The 17613-nt window shown below is 40.3% G+C and overlaps 1 long non-coding RNA gene across 14 annotated transcripts in view; it reads left to right on the top strand.

Moving 5' to 3' along the window:
- LOC120590062 (uncharacterized) overlaps positions 1-17613 on the top strand; it is a 61442-nt gene that overhangs the window by 16577 nt on the left and 27252 nt on the right. For 2 of the 14 annotated variants that reach the window (XR_005649633.1, XR_005649639.1), the window contains 2 exons: positions 953-988; positions 7637-7739. The exons of 10 other annotated variants lie outside the window; for them this stretch is intronic. This is a non-coding gene — a long non-coding RNA (uncharacterized LOC120590062). The remainder of the gene's footprint in view (positions 1-952; positions 989-7636; positions 7740-17613) is intronic. 2 more of the 14 variants (XR_005649634.1, XR_005649641.1) reach the window with 1 other exon arrangement.

The raw sequence follows: 17613 nt of genomic DNA, 5'->3' as shown, positions 1-17613 counted from the left end.
CTCTCGGAAGGCCTACTTAAGCATCTAGTAGATTCAGTCTTAAGTTTTTGACCACTTAATGGGAGGCCTTCTAGCCCACTCTCCCTCTCTTGTAAGTTTGAGTCTAGACAAGTATAGGGCAAGTTCCAGAGGAATTAGGAAAGTGACCAGTGAGTTTTGATCTTTGGGAATTCCAATTTTGTGTACATTTGCAGTGTGATCTTGAGTAATTAGCTTTACTTCTGACCTCATGAACTTAGTCTCATCAGACCTGGCTAGACCTGGAGTTGTAAGATTCCTAATACTGATGTGGGTGCAGACAAGGATGCTTTTTCATCAAGGCTTGAGGCTTAGCATGGTGATGATGATGGTGGTCTCTAAATCTTAATGCATTGTAAATTAGAAATTCACAGGTTGTGTTTTTTTCTACTACAAGAATTACAGATAGGATTATGAACTAGACTTTCCAACTTGAGCTGCTCTCTCCCTGGGCTCCCAGAGTTCAGTTATACCATCTGGCAGTTAAAGGAACCTGTTTACCTGTCCATCTGCCTAGCTGGATGGCAAGCTCTGCAGAGGCAGGGATGTGGCCAGTGTCCTGTTATAGCTTAGGCATCTACATGTCGTACTTTTATGTGAAACACAACTGATGTCTACATAAAAAATTTGAAGGAGTTGGGAATAATTGAACATGGTGGAAAGAAGGCTGTGGGGCGATTTTAATGGCAGTTGCAGCCACATGTATATTTTTTTTGTGCAGAATTGGCTCTCAACCACCAGGGGGTGTTGGGAGCTGTATGGGGCCAGGAGGCTGAAAGTCCTCTCTTCTGCAGGCCTATCCCACAAACTAGGGTTGTCTGCCCTTTCCCATCCAGTGCCCCTAATGCCTCGGTTAAGGAAAACAGAACCAGGTACCAGGTAGGCGCTTTGTAACAAGCCCAAGGGGTGAGTGGTATTTTCTCCTATTTTACAGGTCAAGATCTAGAGAAGTTACCCAGCTAACACGCAGGTGAGTCAGTCAGCATTTGAACACAGGTCTGCCGATTCCAGGTCCCAGGCCCCTACCTAATCTGATAAACTGCTGCCTCTGCCCTGAGGATGTATCTAGCTATCCAAATTTAACCCGATAGCCTAAGAAACTTAAATTAGCTATAAAGATAAACTTCCTTTTTTTCTTTTTTTAAATAAGAGCTAAAATGGAGCATTCTAGAGCAGGGCTCTTCAAGTTATCATCCGCAGTTCATAGTCACAGGATCAATTTAGTAGGCTGACACATTAAAAAAAAAAAAGACATAATAAAATATATTAGTATATCATACATGGTAAGGCTTAGTATATGTGTGTGTGTCCTGGGGATCATGATGGAAATACATTTTTGACTGTGGGTCATGGTCAGAAATGTCCTAGAGAGATAGGGATTATGGTTTAGATCAATACAGTTTAGACTGTAAAATCCTTTGGCGCGCAGAGATCTGTTTTCCTTTTTATGTTCCCTCTATCTTTAACGCAGTGTTTAGTACATAGTTGGTCCATGGGTCTGTCTGGGAGAACTTCAGACTGGGAGAAGTCAAGACATCCTTCAATGCCCTCATGAGGAAATGAGAGTGGTGGTCTTTCCCATACTTTGTGCGTGAGGAACGCAGAAAGAGAAAGACCCCCAGTGTGTGATAATAGGTCAGGCTCTGAAGTCTGAGGTACCTAGGTTTGAATTCTGTGTGGGTAGCATCCAGATGTGTGGCTTTAGGTAACCTCCTTAACCTTACTAAGCCTCATTCCATTTTTTAGCTGGGTCATAAGGGAACCTACCTCAGGGGTACTATGAGGTTGGAAGAGGTAACTGGAATTAAGTGCCTCTAGCACAGTGCTTGGCATCTGATAAGCCGTCAGAAAGTGTCTTCTGCTACTCTTGTTTTTATGATTAGTATTAGGAGGGATTAAATGACTCATGCCAGTCTACTGCGGAAGTCACCGTCTAGAGCTTCAGTTCTGTGGTGGTTGTAGATCTTGAACTGAACTAGAAGCTTGAACCTGTGGTTTGGTCATACAGTGAAAGGAAGTGGTTGTTGCAGTGGAGCAGGTGTCTGTGTGCAGGGAAATGTTGTGGCTTTGTAGGTCAGAGAAAACAAAGCATCTCCCATATGCAGTGAGAGAGGATTCATTGTAGAATCTGAGAATATGAATGGCATTTCTTAGAATAGCCAGGTGCTTTTTATTTAATCAAAAAGCAACAGTTTCAATTTCATGTTAATTTTTTTTTGCCATGATTAAAAAAAAGCACAGCTTTTTCCAGAAACTGAATGTAGGCTTGTGTATGATTAAGCTGGTGATTTTTTGTCCAGCACAGTAATGTTTTTAATGGCAGCTCCAAGAACTGGTAAATATTGATTTCTAAAATCACCAACTGGGGCCTAGCAGCACTGCTGTCCAGTCAGAACCACATGAAAGTAAGTGACATGTTGAAGATACAAGACCATGGACACCAGATACTGGACAAAATCCTCAAAGGACTTGGTTCTGGCATTTGCACCTAATTTTTCAAATCTCAGTCTATTCAGTTCTGTCGTCTAGGCTGGAGAGTTTTGAGCCTTCTTTGTCCCCAGTTAACACATTTTTTTTATTCTTCATATTCATTAGTGCTGATTGTTTTTTACCTTGAGAGGTAAAGGTGTAGACACTAAAAATTGTCCCATGATAGAAAATTTCTGGTTTATATATTTGAAAGTTGAAAATGTGACTTAATCCCTTATTTGGAAGCAGTCAAGTATAATGGTTATGAGCACACACTTTAGCTAGACCTCAGTTTCCATCCGGCCTGTGCTGCATTTTTTCTCTCTTACTTATTTTTTTCCCCAGCTTTATTGAGGTATAATTATCAAATAAAAGTTGTACATAGTTAAAGAATACAACGTGATGATATCATATATGTACACATTGTGAAATGATTACCACAGTCAAGTTAATTAACATATGCATCACCTCGCATAGTTACTACTTTGTGTGTGTGTGATAAGAACACTTAAGATCTGCTCTCTTAGCAAATTCCAAGTATACAGTACAGCATTATTGACTTATTGTGTTGTACATTATATCCCTGGAATTTAACTGACAGTTTAACTGAAAGTTTGTACTTTTTGACCATCATCTCTCTTTTCCTCCCCAGCCACCCACCCCCAGCCCTTGGCAACCACCATTCTATCCATTCTTCGATTCTATGAGTTTGGCTTTTTTAGATTTCACATATAAGTGAGACCATACTGTATTTGTTTTTTGTGTGTATCTGACTTATTTAACTTAGCATAATGCCCTCCATGTAGTTGCAGATCTGCCTGTGCTTCTAACAAACTGTATGACTTTGGGCAAGTAGCTTAACCTCTCTGCACCCCATCTGTGAAATGGGCCAATAATGGTACTACTACCTTATAGATTGTTGAAGATTAAATGAGATAATATATGTAAAGCCCTCATTGTAATATCTGTTCATAAGGTCTTCAGCATATAAGAGCTATCATTATCATCATTTATATTATTAGTGGAAGGCCTTCTAGGAGACAAGGGTTATTGACCTGGCTTTGCCATTGTCAACAGTTGGTCCTAGATATGTTGCTGAACCTCTCTGAACCTCAGTACTGTTTTCTCTAAAAAAGAGAGTGGCCCAGATGCTTTAGCCTCCCTCTAGCTTGAATGCTCTGCTTTGAGTGCGAAGCATTCTGTTTCTTCTCAGGCCCCAGGGATGTGATGCTGGCTGCCAGGAAGGCGAAATCCCACTTTCTTCTAAGGACCTATAGTCTTCTGCCAGATGTTGATCCTGATAACCTTTGTTTTTCTTCCCTTGATTTTATATTCTCAGTGTCTTTCTCTTTTCCTAGCCTCTACCAAATGGCTCCTCATGCTTTTATGTATTTTGTTTTAGTGTATTCAGACTCAGGTGGCCTGGAGTTAAATCTCAGCTTGCCTAGCTTTGCACCTAAGGGATGTTACAAATAAGAGAGAGTCTATCACTTTGCTCTCGGTTTTTAAATCATGTCTGTGTTTGTCCTTACCATGTTCCCAGCCTAAGCATGGAGGGCTCCCTGTATCTGAGGCTGACCAGGGAGAGCCACTCGAGAGAGGGGAATGACTTTTTTGATTTATAATAGGCTGCCTTCTCATTTTGTTTCCTTCCTGGCCTTCAGTTTTAGTTTGAACTTTAAAGGATTTACCAGAGCTAATCTCCATGTAATTTTATATTTTTGCATGTACATCTTTACTAGCCACCACTTTTGGAAAAAGTGAGCTGTGAGTTAATCTCTGGCCTGCTGCTGGTGTTTCAGGGTTATATTGTTCTCTGGGACAGGCATGCACAGTGAATTAATTGAGTTGTTTTCAGCTCACTTCCTGCCTAATTGAACACCTGCCCAGTGAATCCTGCCAACATGCCTGCCTGTTACCTGATTTGCCAGCCATCCCTGTCATGTCAGTGTCTTGCTTATCTGAGAAGAATCAGTTTTGTCATTTGTAGTTAGCTTACTGTGTGCTTCAGAAAACTGTTTTCTTCACTTTATTTGAAGGTGCCGATGTGACTTCTTTTAGTACAGTCCCTCTGCAATTCCCATCTTGTCATTGTCCTCCCAGTTAACATCACTGGTGATTGTCAGCCTCCTGAAAGTTGTCGAAAGACCAAATGCAGAGAGGGTATGTGTGCACCTTGGGTTGATTCTCATGTTTACCCCTCTCTCCCTTGGTTCCAGACTAAGTTTCTAGCAAGTCATTCTTCAGGTAGTACTTGTGGTTTAAAGCTGATTAGAAATATTATTTTAAGGAATAGGACATAAGATTTATTTTTTATTAAGACTACTTTTGCAGAGCAGTTTTAGGTTCACAGACATATTGAGCAGAAGGTAGAGATTTCCCATATACCCTCTGCTCACCACACCACACATATGCATAGCCTTCCTTATCATCTACATTCCCGCCCGCCTGAGTGATACAGTTGTTACAATTAATGAACCTACACTGATGCATCATTGTTACCCAGAGTCCATAGTTTACATTAGGATTCACTCTTGGTATTTTACATTCTGTGGGTTTGGACAAACATATGATGACATGTATCCATCATTGTAGTATCATAAAGAATATTTTCACTGCCCAAATTATCCTCTGTGTTCTCCGTATTTGTTCTTCTCACCTCCAACTCCTGGCAACTACTTATATTTTTACTGTCTCCATAGTTTTTGCCTTTTCCAGAAGACCAAAAAGTTGGAATCATAGCCTTCTCAGATTGGCTTCTTTCACTTAGTAATATGCATTAAAGTTCCTCCATGTCTTTTCATGGCTTGACAGCTCATTTCTTTTTAGTGCAGAATCATAGCCCATTGTCTGGATGTACCACAGTTTCTTTATTCATTCACCTGCTGAAGGACATCTTAGTTGCTTCCAAGTTTTGGCAGTTATAAATAAGGCTGCTGTAAACATGTATGTGCAGGTATTTGTGTAGACATAAATTTTAATATCTTTTGGATGAGTACTGAGGAGAATGATTGTTGGATTGTTTGGTAAGAGTATGTTTAGTTTTGTAACAAACTGTCAAATCGTCTTCTGTCTTCCAATGGCCAAAGTGTTTTATATTCCCACCAGCACTTAATGAGAATTCCTGTTGTTCCACATCCTCACCAGCATTTCATGTTTTAGTGTTCCAGATTTTGGCCATTTTAATAGGTATATAGTAGTATCTTGTTTTAATTTACATTTCTCTGATGACATATGATGTGGCAAAATTGCTTTTTAAAGAGTTAAAGAGTGCTGGCTTTTTTTGATGCTAGAGGCTATGTCTTTCCAAAGAGAGAAATAGTTTTACTAAAAATGAGAGCCAGGGTAGAGAATCCAATCCTTTCTGGTAACAGAAAGCTGTCCCATTTAGGGTCCTCTCAACTGTTTTCCTTGGTTCAAAAGTCGCACAGCAAACCATGTACTTTTTAGTGGCGCCTGGCTTAGGTGTGATTTTGTTGTTAAAAGTATTGTGGAAACACAACTCATTAATTATTTGGTAGTATTGCGTATCTTAATTTTTTCTTCCTAGTGTTCTTGGCCTTTCAAAAATTGTAGTGTTTGGGTTCCTTCTGCCCAGATTTGAACTTATTCAAAATTGATTGAGACTAGAAAAACATTTTTTAAACTTTGAGTTCACTTTGGTTTTGCATTTTGCTTTCAGTTGCCTTTTGGATTTTCTTTGTAGAGTTTCATATCTCTAAAATATTTTAAAGAGTTCCTCAAAAAGTTAAACATAGGATTGCCATAGGACCTAGCAGTTCTACCTGAGGTATGTATGTGAACGAATTGAAAATAAAGACTCAAATGCAGATGTTCATAGTAGCACTGTTTACAATACCCAAATGGAAACAATCTAAATGTCCACCGGTAAATGAATGGATAAACAAAATGTGGTATATCCATACAATGGAATATTATTCGGCCACGAAAAGGAACAAAATACTACCTGGATAAACCTTGAAAACACTATGCTATAGGTGAAAGAATCCAAACACAAAGGCCACATATTGTATGATTCCATTTATATGAAATAGCCAGAGTAAGTAAGTATCTAGAGTCAGAAAGCATATGGGTGGTTGGTTATAAGGGGTTGGGGGAGAGGAGCATGGGGATTGCCACGTAATGGTATGAGTTTTCTTTTGGGGTGATGAATAGTTATGGAACTAGATAGAGGCAGTAGTTGCACAGCCTTGTGAATGTCCTAAATGCAACTGAATTGAATATTTTACAATGGTTAATTTATGTTATGTGAATTTGACCTCAATAACAAAAATTTGTCGAAGGAGCAGCCCAGAAGTGTTCTTGCCAAGGGTGGCTCTTCCAGTGACATCATACAAGAGTTGCTCTCCAGAGAGTCACTTTAGTGTGGGTACAAACCGGGAGTGTGCAGTCTCCCTGCTGGGGCTGGAATCTTTCCCTGCTACTCATCGCTGCCAGTTGCCGGGTGGAAAGTTAGCCCAGGGAGTTTCCTCTCCTTGCTCAGCCGTTTGCCCTTCTGTGAAGATGGCTGAAAAGTGGGCCTTGTAGGATTGCTATGAGAATCAGGTAAGATCATAGATAGAAAGTGCTTGGCACACTGTTAATGAATGTTAACTTTTATCTCTAATCTTTGGAAGTAGAGAATGAAATGAACTCAGGGAGAGAAGCAAAATACTGGAACTAGAGAAATGAGGGTTGATTTCAGCCATCTAAGTTTAGGTTAGACCTTTGAGAAAAAAAATCCTGTCTCCTAGATTCTTTTTAGAGGTCTCTATAAGTATGTGCAGCCAGTGAAGCTAGTGAAAGTTAACTTCTATTAGCTAAAACACAATATTTGTAAAGCACTTAGAACAGAGCCCGGAAGGTAGTGAAAGCTATAGAAGTGTTTGATTCAATTAAAGAAGAATTGAGAAAAAAACCTGACCCAAGTGACTTGTAGCAATCTTAACAAGGTAGTGATGGGTAAGTGCCCTGCGTGCTTCGTGTCCTTGCCCCCTGCTTCCTCATCCTTGGGTAGGCTCACTGTGACTACCAGCCATACACTGACATGTGTCTATCTTTCGTCAGCCCTCCAGTCCTTGCACGGAATTGAGCTCCTGGGTTTGTTTTTGTGGACTGGTTTTGTGTTTCTGATTCCTGTTTTCCTCAGAAGAAGAAGGTACTGTAGTCATCGCTTGAGTCTGGATGACCCCTCTGACAGAGTAGAGGACTAAGACTCCAGGGACCTAAGGAGAGGCTCCTGTCACTCAGCAGTAAGGGGCGGAACGGATGCGAGGAGGCTGGGAAAGCTAGTCTAACTTTAATTGATGAAGAAATACAGTTTTTATTTCTTTTTAGCATAGAATCTGTGGTGTGGAGAGCTCTAATTTTAGGGTATTACTCAGATGTAAATGGGTACATTGATCTCTCTCTTTTCTAACTCTGCACGAAATATCTTTACTGCACAGTTAGCACCTTACTACGCACTGGCTGTTCTTTACTGTTGTTGCTTCACATTTTAGTGCCCAAATAATGTCAGCTGTGGTGTAAAAAGAATGATTATTGGACTTAGCATTTGAAGAACAGTGGCTTAGCAATTGTGTGTACAGAATTTCTACTTATTTTTATTATTTAAGCTGCCTGGTCCTCTTCCTTTTGGAACTGGCACCTCCTCCTTCTGGGGAACTGCTTCTCTGTCCCCTCTTGGGGCCTGTTAAGTGCGGTTCCTGAATGGCACCCTGTGCCACAGGTGGACCTTTGACCTGACTGGCCTCTCCCTCTTTTTTTTTTTTTTTTTTTTTAGTGGAAGGGAAGAATTTATTGTGAAGCCTGGGTGTTTTAGAGACTCTAAAGTAGTAATCGCAGCCATGAAATAGGATGTTAAAATGGGGCTTTTCTCTGCCTGTTTCTGCAGAGCTGCCAGTGCAGGGGTATCCTGTGTATTCCAAAGGCGAGGCGGCCTCTTATGTGGAAACTACCGTGGGAAAACCCTACAACTGGTTTTACCACATCCAGATCGGAGATACTAGGTGGAATAGTGGTGGTCAGACTGTGAGAGGGGAGAGGATTTAATGAAGAGATGTCTTTGGAGAAGCTGCTTCTGTCTATCCCATTATTACCACCACCCTCTGAGCATAGAGCTAAGAAGAGGAGAGAGGCATGGTGGGCATCATTTCAAGCCCATCTCCCTGGAGTTTTGAACTTGAAGCACAAGAGCCTTTTCCTCTGAGATGGTGAAGCTGGAGAGATGGGGGTCTGGAACTCTGGCGTGTACCCGGTTTCCTGTCTGGAGGAGAAAGCTGGCTGCCGTGGGGCAGGAGGAAGCCACAGGCAGAGAGAAGTGGAGAGAGGGAACGTGTTCGTCAGGAGTGCTCTGCTGCCCAACTGCCCTTCCTTGTGGCAGTTTCTCTTTGCCCAGGCTCCCTGAAAGTGCTTTGTTCTATCACATAACTGAGGGTCCTAAGTAGTAGATGTTGTGACCTTCAGCGACTCACCAAACTTCTAGTCTTTTTTTCCCTTATGTACAATAGAGTATCAGTACTCGTCTCACAGTTACCGAGATGTCCAGATGAAATAATGTATGTGAAAGCTTTTGGGGGTCTGTAACATTAGAGAGACAAGTGTCGTGATTACTTTGTTAGCTACCTGACACTAATGATTCGATTGTTCTGAATGTTGTTGGTGTCTCAGTTTACGTTAAACATTCTTATAGAAACAAGTGATGCCATTTTTAAAAAAGAGTTAAAGTGAGCTTAACCTGACCTATGTATTTGTAGGAAATGAATGAATAGGTCTTGATAAACTGTGACCTAAAAGTAGCTTTCTCTGAGTTGAGTTCTAATTATGTCTTGGTGAGCTTTGAGTGCAGATTTCATATCAGAAAGCTGTTCTCCATGCTTCTGTGCCAAGGAAAGTCATGCTAAATTTTAGAGTGATTGCACATTTATTTGGCTTTGGAGTTAAGTAACCTTGGGTTTGAATATTCTGATGTCGTCACTTAACTAAATTATGTTGTCTTTGAGCCACAATCTTGTCATCTGTAAAATGGGAATAATAGTCCCAACCCTGCAGATTGAGGATTAAGATGTGGTTCAAGTCCTTAGCTGTATCTTGTATATGGTAGATGCTAAATAAATGCAGCTGTTACTATTAAAAATGGTAGCTTTAGTAATGGTTGCCACTAAAGGGGGTAAGACTAGAAAATATGAATCTGAATTTGGTATTTAATGCCCAAATCAATCAATTAGTATAAAAATCAATTAACCAACCACTATTGATGCCTCATCTGTGTAAGCTAGGGAGTGGGTAAAAGCGTGTAACACTGTTCCTGTCTATTAGGGGAACAAGTCATGTGTATGTAGAAAAAAATAGGTAACATACAGGAGCTGGCTTTGGAGGATGGCAGAGGTTCGGAGATGGAGAGGCATCCCAGAGAAGGCCGACAGCTGATGGAAAAATGTAGCAAGGGAAGTGATATAAAGAATGAAATGTTTAGGGTGATCTTTGGAAGAGGCCAAATGATATATAAACATTATGTCTCATTTTCCTTTTTTATTTTTCCTTTTTCTTCCTGATTCCATCCCAGACCTGCTTAGTGTTTCTGATCATTGTGATGAAGGTCCATACCCATCATGCATTCCACAGTTTAACAATTTTTTGCAGACTCGTTTTCTCTGTGAACAGTTGGCTTTTTGTTGGCCCACACTCTTAAATCATCGGAATCTCCTAGCAGATTTTGCCTCCCCCCTCCCATTTGTTCTGCCTTATTTTAGTTTCCTGCACTGTAAGTGGCCTTAATTCAGCAGATGTTTGTTGAGCACCTATTACTGCAGGTAGCAGGCAGTGGGCTCAGGAGGCCTGGGGAGTAGAAAGATTGAGAAGATTGGAGACCCCTGCCCAGAAGCTGCTTGCTTAGTAGAGGAAACAGATGGGCAGAAGGACTCTAATTAAATGTGATTAGTGCTTTATTTTCGTCGGATAAGGAAAGATTTGGCAGGAGCCCCAAATCATCGAGTCCTCCATCAGCCACTTGTTGCTGTGCTCAGCTAGTGAAGGCTGTTTGCCTCTCCGAGCATAGTCTGGAAACAAGCATTCTTTATCAGTAGCTTCAGGTCTGAAATGAAGTCTCTCTGCATGGTTCCTTGCTTGATTAAGTGCTTAAGTTCCTTTTGTCACCCCCACACAAATCCTCCTCCAGGCGGAAAGTCTAGACTTAGGAGTTTGATCTCTTTCTCTCCCACAGACTTATACCTGCTCCCCACCCTGGATTCTCCATCTCATCATCCCAGAGGCCTAAGAGCACCTTTGTACCTCCCTTTCTCTCACTCCTATGTCTAATTATTCACCAAGTCCTGTCGGTTCTGTCTCCTACTTTTCTCCTCAATGCCATCTCCCAAGTCCAAGCTATCATCTTCAACTGTAGGTCATGACCCAGGTTACTGGGTTCTGAAATTAATTTAGAGGGTCTTTACCAGCATTAAAAAAGAAAGAAAGAAAGAAGAAGTAGAGTGGAAAATAATTAGAGTGCATGTAGTCAGATTGTTTTATTTTGTGAAACCTGTGTTTCTGTATAATAGTAGTTTTACAGAAAAAGATTAACATTGCTAAGGGGTTTACATATATTGACTTATTTATCCACCACAACATCTATGCAGTAGGTATCATCATTATCTCTTTTCTGGATGACTAAACAGGCTCAAGGCATTTGGGGGAACTGGCCTGAGGTCACAGAAATGCCAGGTCCAGCCCAGGATGGTATCCTGCCTCTCATAGTCTCACTCTGTCTGTCTCCGTGTCTGTCTGTCTGTGTGTACGTGTGTGTGTGTACGTACATACTGAGTTACAAAGTAAAGTGTTTTCTGCAAGTTGTGGTAAAAAAAAAAAGTTGGAAAGGTTCTGTTTGACAGACATCTTTAACTTCACTCTTATCCCCACCAGATCTCCTCGCTGTAGCCACAGTAACCTTTTACAATGCAAATTGGATGGTGCTTCTCTGTAGCAGAGTCCTATACTCTTAGGAGAGTGTGCAGTCTGTGTGGTGACAGGCCTGTGCAGCCTGGTCCCTGCTGGCCTGTCAAGCCTCACAGCTCATCCTTTCTCACATGCTTTGAAACCCCTTGGGTCCCCCATATGTGCTCCCATGACCTCAGACTCAGGCCCTTCATGACCTGTTCCCATGGTACCCTGGACTGTAAGCACATACTACATCCACTGGCATGTCAATCAGTGAATGCTTATTGGGTGTTTCATTAGCTATGGATGGTGAAGAAAGACAGGAGTCTCATTTTTGGCTGAATTGACTATCTCTATCAAAATATTTCTTACTCTCTTTTCTTCCTGTCTGACCTTTCTAGAGAGTGTTTCTTTAGCCATGTTTGTTTTTTATAGAAAGGTCAAAATCTTTTGAGAGTGGGCTTTTGAAAGTGTGTGTGTGTGTGTGTGTAGGGGGAGGTTATCTTTTAATCCAGTAGATTCCCAGTGTACTATTCTAACTGGATAAAGAACTGCTGGCCCACATCTATCGGGTGGGCTCTTAAATGTCTGTGGGGGTAGACATTGTGGTCTAGTAAGAGTCCTGGACCCAGATCAAGAGATAGAGGCTCTGCCTACACCACTTCTTTGCAATTTGGCCATAAGACAGCTTCCTTGTCCATAAAATAGGGGTGATGACACCTACCTCCGGGCATATCATGACAATCAGGGAAGATAAATTGTGTGTGAAAGGTACATGATGTAGCAGGTTAGTTGTTCAGGCAGATGGTGGTTTTTTCTCCCTTCTTACTTGGGTCTCTTGGTGCTTAACATTGTCCCTTGTGATCAGAAAGACCCTGTAGGACCAGTAGTATCAGGCCCAACCAAAGTCAAAGGCAGTTCTCTCATCTATTGAGTCAATGTAGATCCGGGCCAGAGCCACTTGAATTCTTTCTCCAGGTTCACCTATTGGTGATTTTTAAGACCTTGATATTTGACCTTCAGGAGCTCTCTGGCCTGCAGCTCTGTATTCCACTTTAGTCCTAAAATCCTAACTACAGTGATAACATAGCTTTCGTTATTTGGGCATCTGCTGTGTGCCAGATATGTGCTCAGAGTGTCTGTGATTCATTACCTATCCTCCCACCAACTTTGTGAAGTTGGTGGTGGACTTCACATTTTGCAGGAGAAGAAAATGAAGCCCAGTGAAACTTGCCCAGTCTTCCAGTTGGCGTTCTTTGTAGGGACATCTTTATCATTTTGTTTTTTGACTTAGAAAATAATGACTCTAAGCTCCTTGAGAGCAAGTTTTAATAATTGCCTTTTTGCCTATTCTATATGGTCTGTGTTCTTGTTTGGTGTAATCCAGCTTTTTCTTGGTGAGATACTGGCTCAGGAGGTCTGGTTGTCAAGTTCAGGAGTTCCCGTGCTGGACTCTATAGGGGTCTCTGGAAGAGCTTTCTGCTCTACCTGTTTGTGCCCCCGATGGTGGAGGACATGCTGATTGGATAGAGTGCAGGCTCTGGAAATAGAAGCTGATTTCCTCTCCTCTTGACTTCTTTTTATTTCTAAATGCTCCTGTTTGTCTTCTCTGGGCTGCATTCCTTTTCCCTCTTTACAGTTTATTGCTCTTTGCTGGCTCTTTTATTTTTATTTTCCAGACTTGCTGGAAATGCGTCTTGATTTTGGCATCTTTAGATGTTTGTAGCCCTTCACTTTGTTGCTGGTGATTTTCCTCATTATACAAAATTCTATTTGGTGGTGAGCCTATTTTGCAAGACCTTGTTTCTTTCCTTTCCATCATGAAATTTTAATATTTTTCTATCCTGCTCTTTTATAGAGATTTATATTTCATTTTATGGACCGTAATAATGGACCTTCATTGCCCTACAGTTTGACTTCTAATCATAGTTCCTGGAGCAGAGAGAGAGTGGCTTTCATGTGCCCTTGCTCTTTCTAAAAGGCAAATCTGTATCATTTTGTTGCTCCATAGTCTTCACTGACTCTTTTAAGATTGGTTCTAAGCATCTCATCACCTGCTGGAGACCACAGGTATCTCTCTCCCTGCTGCCTCTTCACCCTCACCTCACCCTCCGTGACTTCCTGCCCCCCCCCATATTAGACCAGCAGTTCTTAAACTTTTCATTTTAAGTCCCCTTTAAAAATTCTTAAATTAGTGAGATTCCCAAAGAACTTTCAATTATGTGACTTATAGCTAACAAGATTTACTATATTAGAAATTGAGATTGAAGATTTAGAAATATTTATTGACTTAGTTTAAATATAGCAATAATAAACCCATTACATGATAAAATAAATAACATTTTTAATGAAAAATTACCACTTCCAAAACAAAAAACATTTAATGAAAAGAGTGACATTCTTTTACTTTTTTTCCAGATCTCTTTAGTGTCTGCCTTAATGGAAGACAGCTGGATTCTCCTAACTACTTTTGCATTCATTCTATTGTAATATGTTATATTGGTTGAACTAGATAAAGAAAATACAGCCTTACACAGATATGTAGTTGGAAAATGGGGGAGCATTTTAAACCTTTCCAGTTAATTATGGGTAGTCTTTGAATCTACATCAGTGCTTGACAAGTGGTAGTTTCTTAAAGGTTTGTTGTAGCATAAAATCTGAAATCATATTAAGGAACTTTTCACACTCTGTTACATTAAAATCTATTGGTGTCTCTTGTACTTTGAAATGCTCTTTTATGCATTTTGTGACATCATGCATGAGTCATTTGGAAATTACTACATCTGTTAATGTTAGGACCACGCTCCTCTGAAGTCTCTAAGTACTGGGTTGCTCTAAAGCTCACAGTGGCCAATATAAGTTTTTCAAAATTTCAATTTTTGCTTGAACGCTCAAATTTTTTCTTTAGTAACAAATGCCGTCAATTTTCTTGACATAACAAGCTCGTGTTATTCATTTTTGAAAAAATGTCTACAGATACCCAAATCTGAATAAGCATAGTTTTGTTGTCAGTCTTCCTTCAAGTAAAAATGGTGTTCCATGAAAAAGAGTGCCTCATTCAGCTCGCAGCTCAGTCACACAAGTGCTTCTTCTTGACAACCATCATACTTTGGCTTATAGCAGAAGGGCTTTATGAGTGCTTCTCATTCTGTCATATGGGATATTAAAAAGATGTGTACTCAAGGGTCGATATTTAATAAAATTAATTTTTACTCCATCAAGGACATTCTTAGTGAAGTTGATTTTTTAAAAAATATTTATTATTTTTGCCTACAGCACCTGGTCTTCCTAGGTGGTCTCCCATCCAAATACTAACCAGGCCTGACCCTGCTTAGCTTTGAGATCAGACATGTGGCTTGTTCAGGGTGACATGGCTATAGACCATGCATGGACTGTGGCTTCACTGGGGCGTGAACCCAGGACCTTCTGCATGTAAAGCAGACGTGCTAACCACTACACTATGGAACCACATCCAAGTTGACTTTTTTTTGAACTGTAGAAGTGTGGCAGTGGAGAATACTACTAATGGAGTCAAGTGCCGCTGCCTCGACTCTTGCTAGGGCACCAGCAGTTTTACCCATTGCAGCCTTTGCAATGCCGGTGCATATCTCAACACAGTTGAAGATAATTTTGACCTTGCAGCATCCTCCAGAGAGGGTCTTGGACCATACTTTGAAAACCACTGGATGAGACCCAACTGTCTTCAATTCATCTGCACACACTGGACTCTTTTGCCCCCCCATCTGCCTGGAACACTCACATATACCACCTCTCCATCTTTGAATACAAGTGTGCATGTATGCACACGTATACATATACATGTATATGTATATATGTATTTGTGTATGTATACATGTGCTTCTGTGCTTGTCACTTCAGTTAATACTGGTTGTGCTAATCACATGAGTCTCTTCCAAAAGACTAGACTGTGAACCAGGTTTCATGTTTATCTTGGTTTTAGTAGCACTAAGTACCGCGCTTATTAAATGTTAACTTGTTAAATGTTGACTCTCCTCATTATCATTATACCTTTCTTACAAGGAGTTCATAAATGTTTTTTGAACAAATGAAGAGTTTGGGTTAGTATTTTCCTGAGTTTCCTTAGAACATTGGTTTTGTGTGATGTGTCAGTAAGCATTAAGCATGAAAGGGCATCTGTCATTAACTAGATTTGGGAATATTCAAACAGGTTTTTAATTGAAGGATTTCCCAGATCCTTTATGTATAATGTGCACCATGAATCTTTAAAGAGGATGGGAAGGTACAGAATTTAGTATTTCCCAAACTGAATAATGTGAACCTTCTTTGCTTGGCATATCACATAGATTCTTTAGAATTTTCTTTGGGAAATAATTGTGTAGCTTGGCTTTTTCAGTTTTACAGGTAAAGAAATTGATTACCTGTGTTCACTCAAGTATTAATTTATACCTTGGTATTTAATGAGTACCTCTTAAAGTTAGATTCTGGTAGATTTAGGCATACAGTGGTGAGCAAAAAGAAAACAAACAAAAAATCTCTGAAAAATCAGACTTGGAGGAGATGTTAATGCACTATTTGTATGGAGTAGATGGTTAAGTAGGAAATTAAAGTATTCAGTAGCCGATCACCTGAAATTACAAGTGTTATGTCAGTGGTATGTAGGAAGATACATAGTGCTAAATCATGTTTTTTTCCATTTTCAAAGCTCTGCCAAGTTGTTTTAGGTAGTCTCAATACTCTGTCACTATTGGCATCCTTGTGATTCAAACCATTGATGCAAAGCTCTGCTAAGTTGTTTTAGGTAGTCTCAATACTCTGTCACTATTGGCATCCTTGTGATTCAAACCATTGATGAAGATTAGTAAAGACGTGGGCCATCTGCACAACCATATCATCTGAGAGTATTGCATGTTGGAAATAGGATCTTTTTAAAATGTGAGCCAGCCTCCTCTTAGTGCCTGGCACATAGTAGGTGCTTGTCTATATTGATTGGTTGAATGAAGAATGAATAAACGTGCTCAGAAAAATCTGAGACTAAAGGACAAAACTCCACACTGTGGTCTCATGACCCCAGTGCCCAAACTTGCTGTGCTGATCAGGGTGGGCCGAGTAAAACCACATAACGTGCTCTGTGGCTCTGACCTGGTCTGTTTTGGAAGGAGCCAGTGATTGATTCTTTCCTTCTCTTCCATGCAACACAGAACACGCCCTACTTTTGCTTTTGATCCAGTACTGCCCATACATTGGGGAAAAATGTTAATATACTCTTTTTCTGAATATATTTATTTAATCAAAGGACATGATGTTGATACAGTAAAATTGACCCTTGGTCTTTTGACTGTCTGGACAGATGATAGCAGGAAGGTTTTGTAACAGAACAGCCTTGGAGTCAGGACTTCGGTGAGAAGATTAAGCTAGTGTTTAATTCAGTGTTTCATTCTGTGAAGTCACCTACAGAGAAATCAAACATTTACATAAATGTTTTGGGTTCTTGGTGTGTGGCCCACACCACTCAACTTTGGGCCGGATGAGCTCTGGGAATGCATAAAAATCTTCTGTTGCTCCCCTCACCCCCACATATGGATAGATGGACAGGAAAACATTTACCAGCTTAGAGTATCCTCTGGTTTCAAAGCCTGAAACCTCTTCAGCCACATCATGTTCTTGCCAGAGTCTGAATACTAACAGCGTTTAGAGAGGCCACGGGTTGAGTGGAGTCACTTAGAGTGGCATGTATCTGGGTTGCTGATTTGTCAGGTGTTGCTCTGAGATTGAATCAAGAAAATTCTCAGAGTTTCAGTCCTCTTGATTTCTAATTTTTGTGATTGAGTTACAGTTGCAGAAATAGCACGAGTTGCTAATTTTTTAAAAAATATTTTTCTTTGTAAAAGTAATTCACACTGTAGAAATTTGGAAAAATATCAAAAAGCATAATGCTGAAAATTACCCATAATTCTAGTATTCAGAGATAATCACTTAGAAAACATTTTGTTATTTGCAGGCATTTTATATGCATAATTAAGATCATTGTGTATAAATTTCGATTTCTACTTTTCCCACTTCACATATGAATGTTTTCTCTTGCATCGAGAGCAGTATAGCATAGGAACTTGTATTGGTTTCCTGTGGTTGCTGTAATAAATTTCCGCAAATCGTGTGGCTTAAAACAAGAGAAATTTATTCCCTAACAGTTCTGGGGGCCAGAAGTCTGAATCA

This window comes from Pteropus medius, unplaced genomic scaffold (genome assembly GCF_902729225.1).
Source record: "Pteropus medius unplaced genomic scaffold, Ma_sr-lr_union100, whole genome shotgun sequence".
NCBI classification, from domain to species: Eukaryota; Metazoa; Chordata; class Mammalia; order Chiroptera; family Pteropodidae; genus Pteropus; species Pteropus medius.
Note: the sequence above shows the minus strand (reverse complement) of the source record. Positions and strands in the feature narration are given on the sequence as shown.